Source organism: Mus caroli, chromosome 4 (genome assembly GCF_900094665.2).
Source record: "Mus caroli chromosome 4, CAROLI_EIJ_v1.1, whole genome shotgun sequence".
Taxonomy (NCBI): domain Eukaryota; kingdom Metazoa; phylum Chordata; class Mammalia; order Rodentia; family Muridae; genus Mus; species Mus caroli.
Genome location: NC_034573.1, coordinates 77,488,190 through 77,500,938, shown reverse-complemented (window position 1 = coordinate 77,500,938; position 12,749 = coordinate 77,488,190).

Genomic DNA, 12,749 nt, shown 5'->3' with positions numbered 1-12,749 from the left:
CGAGACAAGTTTCTTTAGAAAACAATATCCCCTGAACATATTCACAAGTCCCCTACTTTCTGATGCCGTAGCAGATCCACGCAGCTGACTAAAATGCACAAGGAAAGGTGAAGGTGTGGCATTCATATTCAAGTTTATTTTATTAGTTTATTTTAATTTAAGACTTTCACAATTACGGTATAAAATGATGCCTTTTAGAAGAATTTTAAAAGACAGAGACATTACCAGGCAGACTTGCTGACTGGATTTTTTTGTCAATTGTTATTCTGCATTTCTCACCAATTACCTGTGTTCTGTGTTACATAGACTACAGTTCCCAGGGACTGTGCGACACATGGGTCTATTATATTATTATAGAACTGTTTTAGAAAAATCACCTTGCTTGTAACTTATTAAAATAAGTTCTGTTATACTTTTGTGTGTTGAATTTAACTTTATGCCTATCTGTACCTTGCGCCTCTTTTGTTCTGTGGCTCTTTCCAGCCTCTCCTGCCTGGGTGCTGACTGTGTTTTATTAACTCTGCATGAATATAGTCATCTTCTGAATATAAATCAAAAGTATTCTCACCCTTCCATTAGCATTATTCTTCTAATCCTTCTTATTTATCATCTGCTGAATCCCCCTTCTAGCTCATTAATAATGTGGCTAAACAAGGCTAGTTCCTGTCCCTGCCATACCATCAGAAACTGCCTATATCTAATAGATTAACATTCATCACCACTGGTGCCTGCATGGAGCCAATTTTTAATACCTGTGACAAAAAGTCTCATTCTAGCCAACTTAAATCTGTTGCATCAGTAATTTTGTGAGACACCATATATGATTTTTATCACACGGAGGCTCTAAAGTCTAATACCCTGGACTTCTGAATTCTTTTTTCCATCATTTCAAGTCATCTAATTAAATAAGACATCATCTTCGGCTGTTTGCTTGGTGTTTTTGCTCCTGCTTTTAGTCACTGAATCCTGTCTTCCTGTCACTCTCCCTAGGGAAATTTTACTACCGCTGGTCACTCTATGGTATGGTTCTCAATCTGTGGGTCACGACCCCTTTGGGAATCGCATATCAGATACTTGCATTACAATTTATAGCAGTAGCAAAATTATATTCGTGAAGTAGCAATGAAATAATTTAATGATGGGGAGGTCACCATAAAACGAGGAACTGCATTTAAGGGTCACAGCTTAAGGAAGGTTAAAAAACCACTGTTCCACAGAATATCCTGCCTCCCTCCCTTTGCCTGAAACATCCAAGACAATTTCTTATCTTCCTAACTTCTTCCTCTGTGAGGCCTTCCAAAATTATCCACCATTTTCAGCCACAGCCTCACACTCATGCCCACTGCTTCAGAACTCTCCTTTATAATAATCCCAAAGCTCCAGGCATGGTTATTCACGCGCTAAACCCAGCAGATGTGTAGGATCCAGAATAATGCGTGATACCCACCCAGCTCCTTCACGTCTGACTCTGTTCTCACACACACACTTTAGGCCAGGATGCTGTGAGATCGGGTGAGTCACTACCTGTCACTATTTGTTCCTTGTTTCTTCTCCATGCCAATGGCATCAAGGGTTAGATCTTAGACTAATAAGAGTCACATTCCTAAGAAAGATGGCCCTGCTCCCCTTAATTTTCCTAACTTCCTTTATTTAGCAATTTAGGTTCTGAGTTCAAAGGCGTTCCCTTCTGTGTAACTGAAAGCAACATTCTGATTAAGCAATCAATTAGTAAGTGGGTTTATTTTTTTTAATTGACCCCTAAATTTGTGTCCAACATTGCACTATAAATGCTAAAGAAGGATTTTTCAAGCTGCATTGAAACCCATAAGGAGATCAACTGAGTGTCATAAAATCAATTGGGTAGGTCACAACTAGCATTTAAAAAGAAGGACATCAGATCATATGATATGTGTATTGCTGGATCTAAATGTCATTTGTATTCTTTAGAGATGGGTCCCAGTTTACAAAAAAAAAATATTCTAGTCAGCATAAAAGAATACATGCTTATTTCTTTGTGTGCAGAAGTATGAAACTTGTGCACAGGAAAGCAAATGATTCTGTTCTTGTCTAACTCAGCTCTGGTTACAGGCAGATTTGCCTGTGGGTTTGATCAAAGACCTTTGATAGGTAATGCGGGACTGTGGCTGAGACTATTACAAGTCATTAGAATAGGGATTCTGTGTGAAGAGAATTTTACTAAAAAATTAAAAAATAACTGACAACTAATAGTTGAATGGAGTGGTTAGATGTTTACATAAAGACTCCAAAACAAGATTTGCTAAAACTGATTCCATGAGTCGGCGACATCCATGATCTACTGTAACGAAACTCAAGAACTGCAGTGACTACGGTTCTAACTGACCCACCTGCCCAGGCCCACCACATCTCAGCCTTGAAGGCTGCTTCCTTTCCTCAAATAGCCTCACTGTCATTTCCCACAGTTTCTTTAATTGAATGCCACTAGTAGCATATAGCACCACCACTGACCGTTTACCTCCATGTTATCTATAGGATGGTCACCCTACAGTGACATCATTTGATAGTATCTTGACTTTTTTTTTCTATCACTGGGTCTAGAACAGGCCCAGACACAGCCTATATTCTGTAAATACTCACTGAACACATAACAGCCAAAATATCTCTAGATTATCTGGATGCTACAAATTGTTTCCTATTTTGGAATAGCATTAGGGCGATTGAAGTTTGGGTAACAAAGGGTTTTTACTCTTGCTGGTCTATATTTCCTTGGAAGTGCATAAATAAATAATCTTATTTAAAATGAGTAGTGAGGTTTTGCTTCAGGGGACTAAGCTTGGGCTTTGTTCCTCTCACCTCTGGGACACGTACCCTTCCCTAATGCCAAAGCACCTCTCCATTTCAACATGCAAAAGCATTACTACATCTTCACGCTTCCCTGAGAGGATGGACAGGCTGAACCAAGGAATAAGCTGCTACTGATTAAATGAACATGATCACGCACACCTGAAAGAACCGTCCTTCAAATGATTTAAGCTAATCGTTTAACAGAGTGATAATCAAGATAACTTACCTTCATTTTAAATTTTCAGAGTTCATTTCCTTTTGAGCTCTTTGGCAGTCAAAACACTTGTGAGCAGTAGGTGGGAACTCCTAGTAAATGTGCATTGTGCCAATCAGGCCTGACTTTGAAAGTAATTTCTGGGAAGGACCCAAACCAACCGTGGGTGTTGGAACATGGACCTCTGCTTTCTGCTGTGTGTGGCAATGTTCACCAACATCAAATTACTTGATCTGCAGAAACTTCCTATGGCTAGGCCAAGCTAGTAATCACCACCACAAACAGGCATTTTAAGTGATTTAATGTGATTTCTGCCCTATCACACAGCTGGTAGCAGAACACAGACTAGATTTCAGGTTTATAATTTCATACACTTCCCCTAAAATATATTTTATTCAAATTCAAACAATAAGTAAAGACTTTATAAGGCACCAGTATATCCATCCCATAATCAGCCTCCAAACACTGACACCATTGCACGCATCAGCAAGATTTTGCTGAAAGGACCCTGATATAGCTGTCTCTTGTGAGGCTATGCCGGGGCCTGGCAAACACAGAAGTGGATGCTTACAGTCAGCTATTGGATGGAACACAGGGCCCCCAATGTAGGAGCTAGAGAGAGTACCCAAGGAGCTAAAGGGGTCAGCAACCCTATAGGTGGAACAACAATATGAACTAACCAGTACCCCTGGAGCGCGTGTCTCTAGCTGCATATGTATCAAAAGATGGCCTAGTCGGCCATCACTGGAAAGAGAGGCCCCTTGGTCTTGCAAACTTTATATGCCCCAGTACAGGGGAATGCCAGGGCCAAGAAGTGGGAGGGGGGGAGGGGATGGGGGGGACCTGGGGGACTTTTGGGATAGCATTTGAAATGTAAATGAAGAAAATGCCTAATTAAAAAAAATAAAATAAAATAATGCACCCGTATAGTTGTCGTTTGCAAGGTTTGCACGGGGTGTATTTTATAGTGTGATGATAACGAAGAGGTCAGAATTCCACATCTTTCTCCTTTTCCTTCTTGGGGTTGATTCTGTGTGCACCGACTGCTCTCCAAAAGCCTGCCAGCTTGGCAAGCTAGCGCAAGAGAGAAACCTACAGGTCCACCCTGTGGCAGGCAGGCCAGCATCCTCTCTCCAGGCCAACAGACCATTCTACTAATGGGCTTTTGTATTTCATAATTAAATAAAGAAGTCATGTAATGAATGTTCACCTCTTTACTTGATGGAATTTTGGTCTCTTGAGCTACCTAAGGTATGTGTGTCATAAATAAAATTCTAAATATATTTTAAAAGCCTGTAACGTATGTTTGAAGTAGAAGGCGAATTCCCTTTGAGGGAGAGAGAGAGAAAGAGAAGACCTGGGAAATTTAAGGAATTTGTGTGTTGTTGTTTTTCAAAAGAGAAATAAAACTCTGATGGTTTCTTCTCCCCTGGTTTCTGCTTTGACAGTTGTGGGTGTGGCAGCCAGTATCCCCTCATCACTATGACTCATACTCATTTATGGAGTCAACAAAAAGTGCCATCCCAGGAAGCTCTCCTTCAGAATACCTCTGTCTCTGGAGCCAATTTGCCACATCATGACAACAAATGGACTGATGGCAGCATCTGCTTAATCTGGTGTTTGTCCAGTGTCACCGCTGCACTGTCCTTAACTGAGACTATTTGATGTGGTCTAGTTTCTTCATTTTCTAGTCATCAAAATGAGCTTAATTTAATCAACCCCGAATGGAAAGCTGTCAGTCTTCATGGCTCCTCATCTTATCTTTGATGCTTAAAGAACATATGAACCAAATATTGTCTTAATCTAAATGGTTGGATTTTTCTGATGTCATATTAATATTCCAAGACTGTTTCAGCTGTTTGTTAAAAACTAAGAACATTATGGAGTTTCTAAAGTTTCTAGGAAATGAAAAATAAATACTAGCTGATATTTGTGACATACATTTTATGCAAATGGAAGGAGCCAGTCAGCAAAATTATAAACTCTTTTGTAAATTCCTGAGTGAATTCAGAAGATATTTAACATACTAACCAGTTAATATTATGTTCTCTATGAATTAGAAATAATCTTAATCCTACAAATGAAAGATAAATAGTTCTACAAGAACCCACTTTTCTCTTTGTACCTCTAATAATAATTGTGTTTTAGTAAGGAACTAGAGATGATTTTCCTATGATAGGAGAAAAAAATCATTGACCTTTCATAATAAAAATTTGTAAAATGCTGTAAAACAAAGAAAATCAGGTTTGTCTGTCCTCCGACATTCAGATGCTGAACAGATTCCCTGGTTAGTTCTACTTACCATTTGGACAGTTTTCAAGTGCCATGTTTGTATCTATGTGTGATGTAATCATTGTAAGATTGGTGCATTGTCTAGTCATTGATATTCAAGTACCATTTGCAAAACGATGTTCAAGCATAGTGGATGTATTATTACAACCACTCCTTTTTAGTATGTGATCATATACACAGACATCACAAAACCCAATATTGCCATCCACACTGGTTGTTCAATAAAACCTAATTATGTGTATAGAAGCCCATTCTATAGCTACTCTGTCCTCCACAAGAGCCTCAGAATGTAAGTGTGTGGCCAATGTTGCCCTCTAGTGGTTAGCATACCCAGGTGAGTCGGAGGATCTGAGATTCCCCTCCTGAGTTGTGTAAGAGACAGACAGGGAGACAAACTTGGAAGCTGGTAACAGAAACCTTAATAAAGCATATGTGCTATAATTTGAGTGACAAAAACGGTTTTCATTATTATAACACTGTATTTGATCTCTACCAAGGCTATACTCCGCACAAAGAGTAGCTGGACTGAATTGATGTGGTTAAAAAGAAACTTTTGTGGACTGTTCTGAGAGTTATAAATAATATTTTATTGTTTTGATATTAATGTACTTTGTGAATTCTCATTTTCATAGCATGAAAGCATGTTGTTCAACTGCAATCTTCATCCTCTGTGTGTTCTTATTGCAGAAGAACCTTCTGCCTTCCTTCTGGTCCTTTCTCACTCATGGCCAGTGGTTAGCATGGGCTCCAGTGTTATCACTTCTCTCTGCATGACTAACGCCATGTTTCTGGCTCAGGGATAAGTATCCATATACCTTAAGATAGACAGAAATAGAAATAAGTTGCCCTCATGGCAACTTTCTTCTCTTACTAGAGTACTCTATCACCCACCGTGGTGGTTCTTAACCTGCGGGCCATGCCCCCTTTGGGTGCCCTTTCACAGGGGTCACCTCAGACCACCAGAAAACACAGAGATTTGCATTATAATTCCTAACCGTAGCAACATTAGAGCTATGAAGTAGCAATAGAAGTATTTTTATGGGTGGGGGACAACAACAAGAGGAACTGTAGGAAATGGTCACAGCATTAGGAAGGCTGAGAACACTGCTCTGGCATTTCTTCCCCTTCTCCACATTGTCTATTCTTCATCACACACAAAGCCACAATGAGCACAGCTCAGACTGAAGTTAGTGGATCTACCTGCCACTATGTTGTAGGAAGCTAATCTGTCTGTATGCACGCTTCACCATTTAGCATTTGCTTTCTGAAGTCAAGATGGAACTAAAGTTAGTCACTATTCAAAACTTAAAAGGTGAAAGAGGGGGCTAGAGTATTGTCACTAATAAAGCTGAGAGTAGTGACACATGTACAGGCTCCAATACTATTAACAACATTGGCAAGAAGTTGGCATGGAGATATGCCCTGGCAAGGGCTGTGTGCCCTCCAGCTGCACTAGCCGTAACTCGGGAGAATCTAATTTACATTACTCAGCATTAGACCTGGAAAGACCTAGCTCATCCATCAATGGTCCAGACATCAGCAGCATTTGAGGTGTAATTTGAAGTTGATGAACATTTGCTGTCTAGGAGATAAGGCTATTTTCTCTCTATACAAAAGAATTTGCACCTGTCTGTGACAGCCAGAGCCAATTATGGGTAAAGCTCTAATTTGTTTATGGTCTAGACTCCTAAGACAATAATTCCCAGCTGCATTACTTTTCATCCTCAACAGCCAGAGGTTCCCTGGCCATGTAAAGGCCTCCTGGAGGTCACTACACATGTACCCAGTGCCATAGATTTAATGTCTGTGTCTTCTATGCCTCATTTCTCAGTCTTACTCCTACCTTGCATAATCTATTCACTAGCCATCACCTATGAAGCAACTTGTTTCTCTCACTCTTGGGTGATAGATAATGGTGATAAGTTAATAAAATAAATTATATTCAGCATTGCTGGAGTCATTTTTAAAAACGCACATAATTCTCGTTGTACAAATACACCACAATGGGATATGATCTTTAAAGAAATTTTTACTTAAAAGTAACTGTCAATGATAAAAATTCAAGGGAAACTTCATGGAATAGATATTTCTCAACAAATAAGTGTCTTAGATTTTTCAAATCACACCTATCTTTACACTGCTCAATCTTTATTTAAAGAGCTTTCCTCTTATATAGCTAGCCATTCATAAAATACTCGTCCTAAACCATAGATATTTAAGTCTACGGGCTTAAGTGATCAAAATCTAAGTGTGATATCACTACTTCTCCAGAACGACTTAAATTTTTATGTCAGATTACTGCTAATAACCTGAAATTACTAATTTCCAATAATATCCAGAAAGAATGTGAGAAATCTTGATCTTTCACACACTGAAGTGCAAGTCGGTACAGCCACTTTGATTGGGCAGAAGAAAGTGAAGTATAATCCACCCAGCATTTCCACTCTCAGGCAGACACCTAACACAAATACTTGTGCTCAGGCAAAAGTCCTTCTAGAATGTTTAGAACAATGCTGATTGCAAAAATCAAAAATGAAAACAGCATGTTGGCCTGTACAAGGGAGCAAGTGTGATACATTCAGGTAGTGAAATAGATAGATAGATAGATAGATAGATAGATAGATAGATAGATAGAGAAATCAAAAACCTTGGCAGAAGAAAAAGAAGGGAGACTATGCTACAGGAATCAATTCACACAAAACCAAGCAAAAGCCAAGTATACTGTTAGAAAGCCAGAGTTTGTTTACTGGATGGGGCAAGAAACGGAAAGAATGAGAGAGGCTTCAGTCATGATCATTCTATCTTGATATTTTCTTTGGTTTGGATTTTGTGCCAGAAATTGAAAGTGTGGCTGTGCACACACTAAGCATGTCTTCTACCACTGGCCCACACTCCAAGCCTTCTTCTTCCTGTCAGGACTCGCATGCTCATTCTGTGAAAATGTTTCAAGTGATATACATAAGATGATATGCTCCTGTGTCTCTGTGCATTTTAGTTCTACATTGTAAGCTATTCCAAACACGCATTACCAAGTCTTCTAAAGGCTTACAAGTATAATCTCGAAATAATGAGTTTTATTTTTTGTCATTCTTAAGTTTTATCCTTGTATATATAAATAATTATTGATCTATTCATCAAACTTACCAAATTTTGTGATTAGTCATATAATATTTTACTTTGGAGCCATGAAAGTGTAGTCGCTGTAATTACCATTCTCAGCCTAGTGGGAGGCTTTGTGAATATTAATGTCAATAAATCTATCAAGTCAATTCCCCATATGAAGCATATGTAAAATATTTATGAAATAGTCACATATTAGTATCCACATACGTTGTTCTCACGTCAGGACAGAGAAAACATACAGAAGAAACAAAACTTGTTCCTGGGTCATAGCTACTAACAGCCAAACTGGTGCTATCAAGCATCTTGCCAAAAGCCATTAACAGATAATCCTGTCTGCTGATCCCGGAGTTGTCAATGGGAGTTAAGGAAATGAGGAGTAAGCGTGACAAACCCAGACTGCAGCCAGTAGATCAGGTGCTAAAACAAGACTGGATTCTGTCCTTGCACCTAAAGCAGCCTTAGCACTTCATACTCCTTAATTCATTTATCCATGTCATTCTGCCCAGAAATAAACACAGTTGCAGTTCCAGGATACAATCTGCTTGAAGATTACTGAATTATACGGGCCTGGCCTGAGAATAATTCTTTTTCTTTTTATATGAACACATTGAAGAGAGACTGCTTTTCCACTTGGCTACACCCCCTGCATCCCCTCTGCATTGCTGCTCTGCCCTCAGTACCAAATGCTCTATCCAGCTACTCTGAGACATTAATCTAGTCAGATTCAGGCTAGGGAGGGGGTTCTAGGGTGGGGCTTGAGTCTTACATTCTAGATGCTGCAGGTCTATGGCTATTTTTGAGTAGCAAGGCCCTAGAAAAGGAAAAAGAATCACTCTCTTTTCTGTTATTTTGTATAGGTCACAGGATTTCAAAAATGTAGGGTGATGTAGGGTGCATACATAGGTAGAGTTCAAAGGGGGAATCACAGGCAAAGCCTTGCACGCAGAACATTTTGAAGTCAGGCGGCTTCATGGGATGAACGGGGATGGAGCGGGGGGCGCAGGGGAGCCTGTCAGATAATTGTTAGGACAATTCTTGCCAAACCAAACAAATTCATCATGGTGCTGGGGCAAGCTTCTGGAATAAAAGTGTTCACAGTGACAGAGCATGTATTAAAGTGGTTTCTGCATGTTGTACAAATGCCGGGCCCAGAGATTAAAGGGTAGATAGGGAAACTAAAAGGATATACAGGACTTGCATAATGAGGAAGATTTACTGCTACTGAATCCCAGACTCAATCAATATCTGGCATACTAACCGAGCCAGATATCCAGAGAAAGTGATCGCGATTCACTTCTTCGCTGTAATGGATTCTTTTGCCATCAAGTAACTTGAGCCTACAGATTGTATTTTAAAAGTTCTCCAAGACAAAACTCTGTTTAAGAAGATAATGTATTTGTTGAAAACTATGATACCTCATGCCCAAAGCCACTTACCTTTTCAGGTAACTAAATGGCTCTTTAAAAAATAAATTCGATTTTTTACTGGCTACCTTAAAGCAGAATGCTACTGTATAATACATAGGATTTGACTCCGAGGAGTCAGACCTATGCCAAGGCTAATGTGTTCGGGTAGCCATTTGGAAAGGAAATGAAAAGGCATTAGTTCATGATCAAGTAAGGCATAGGGGACCCTAAGGAACCCTGATGAAGTGGCGGGCAGTCAGCAGCCTCCTGCAGTTGGCTGAGTGCCCACCTTTAAAGGATGTCAAAGGCACATAAATGCTGTACCCAGCCCACACCGTTAGGTCTGAACACTTTTCCCTGTTACTTTAATTCCTTGCTATTTACCTTCACTTCTTTGTTCTTTCCACCCCACTCCACCTTGCTCTTCTTTATTCTTTTTTTCCTCCACCTGCCATGCTGTTTAAAGGGCTGAGTTGAGAAAATGTCCTCACATTGTGCCAGGAAATTGCTGAAATCATCACTAGCCACATCTTGACCTGACTTAGAGTCTCTTTCTATATTCTAGAGCAGTGAGTCACAATCTTTCTAATACCAGACCCTCTTGTATTAATTGCCTTAATTGTATTAAGGCCTTAATACAGTTCCTCTTGTTGTGGTGACCCCTCAACCATAAAATTATTTCGTAGCTACTGTATAACTGTAATTTTGATACTGTTTTGAATTACAATATCTGATATATAGGATATCTGATATACAACCACCAAAGAAGTCACAACCATAGGTTAAGGACTACTGTTTTAGACACCCTCAGACATAAATAAATAAATAATCTGTTTGGGATACAACAAAAGTCACCTGACCTAAAACAGGGACAGAGGTCAGGAGGGTACTTTGGGGGACAACATAGAGATTTACTGCTCATCCACAAATCCTATGTGTACAGATGTGTGCAGATGCCAACAGACATACTCTGTAGATTCAGGAGAATGTGGTGGCTAGAACACTTACTTTGCCTTTATATCACTAAGGTTCAAATCTCAGCTTTGCCGCTTACCAACAGCAGCACATTGTTACTGTGTGTTATTCCTGTTAATAAACTGGTCTGATGACAGGGTTGGACCACAAAGAGGTTCTGTGAGTAATCATGACTGTTACTGTGCTTGGGTTGAGGGATGCTTAGGAGCTTAGGAAACTGCTAAACCTGAAAACTTTGAGGAGAAAGACCAAAATCCACAACTGTCTGATCAAAGCAAGCTTTATTTTAGACATACAGCCAGGACTGGCCAGAGAGCTGGCTATAGACCCTAAATCAGGATTTTTGAGAGCAGCCCTGTATGTGAGGAAGACAGGCTTATATATATGAGGGGTAGGGAGCTTCCAAATGGAGTATTTGGGTGGCAAAACAGGCAAAGTTACAGGAGCAGACCATAAACATAACAAGATCGTCATAGTGAACTGCAACAAAGACATGATTGCCATTCCTGGAACAGGCAGTACAGAACCATCTGTAGTGAAGGTTACACTTGAGGATAGCCTAATTCTTAAAAAAAAGAGAGGTTTAATCATAAACAGGATTGAACTAGTTTGTCTTTACTATAAGAAGGCTTTAAAGCCTAAGATGGAGGCAGGCTGATTCTTCAGAAATCACATTCCTTGTGGTGTCTATGTGGTCACTTATAGAAACATAGCATTGGACCTCTGGCCTAATGAATGGTTCACTCCATTAATGGATTCAAAACTTTAACAGAATATTGTGAAGTACTAGAACTATGGGTTCTGGTTTGAAGAAGAAGGCATAGGCAATGAAGGTTGTCTTTGAAGAGCATACCTTGACCTGCCCCCTGATTACAGTTCCACTCACCTTCCAGTAGACCAAAAGGTTTCTTTTCCTCCACACATTCTCACTTGCATGATGATTCTTTCTTGCAAGAGGCCCAAAGCATTCCGTCAACTAACCACAGATTAACCCGTCTGAAACTGTAAGCCAAAGAGAGTCCTTCTTTCTTATAGTGTTTCTGTCAGATATCTGGTCGCATGGCCAAGCAAGGGACAGCATGGTACAGTTCCCACCTCTGAAGCAGAACCAGCAAGGTGTGACCACAATGAGTATTGATGGATGTTAGGTGTAAGACTTGTTTGTATTTTACTTTATGTCCTCTCTGCCAAGGTTAATGACACCATGATAATTAGAAGCAGCTCACCAGGAGATGAGAGTGTGTCTAATGGTCCTCAGCAAAAATGGTAAATGCTGAGACCTTCAGAATAGCCCTTAAGACTGTGGGAAAGAACTCTGAAAACATGAGTTCAAGAATGCTTAATTCTTGCAAAATATAAGGATGCATTATGGATTATGTGAAGGGCTTCATGGACCTAAAAGAACAGAGGCAGCTGCATTATGAGCCAACTTGTCAGAAAAATATTGAGGAAGGAGACAAAGATTTAGGTAGTGGTGATCACAAGGCAAGATCCCACATAACTAAGTTTATTGTTTGCACTTATAAAAGCAGGCAGATTCCTGAGTTCAAGGTCAGCCTAGGATAAACTAGATTAGGCCTAGGTGGCGTGGGAATGGTGATCTCAGAGCTGGATCCCACCCAGTTAGCTTATTATCTGTGTTTATAAAGGTGGGCAGATCTCTGAATTTATTTGACATGTAAAAAAAAAAATGTACTTGTTGTCTTCTAAAAATTAAGGGGCTAAGAAAATGCTGATTCATAGGATAATTAAAAGGGAACCGAAAGTAATCAATTGAATTGATATGTAAATAAAAGACTGGGTTTGTAAGAGAGAGCTACTGTACTGGCTATTTTTGTGTCAACTTGACACAGCTGGAGTTATCACAGAGAAAGGAGCTTCAGTTGAGGAAATGCCTCCATGAGATCCAACTGTAA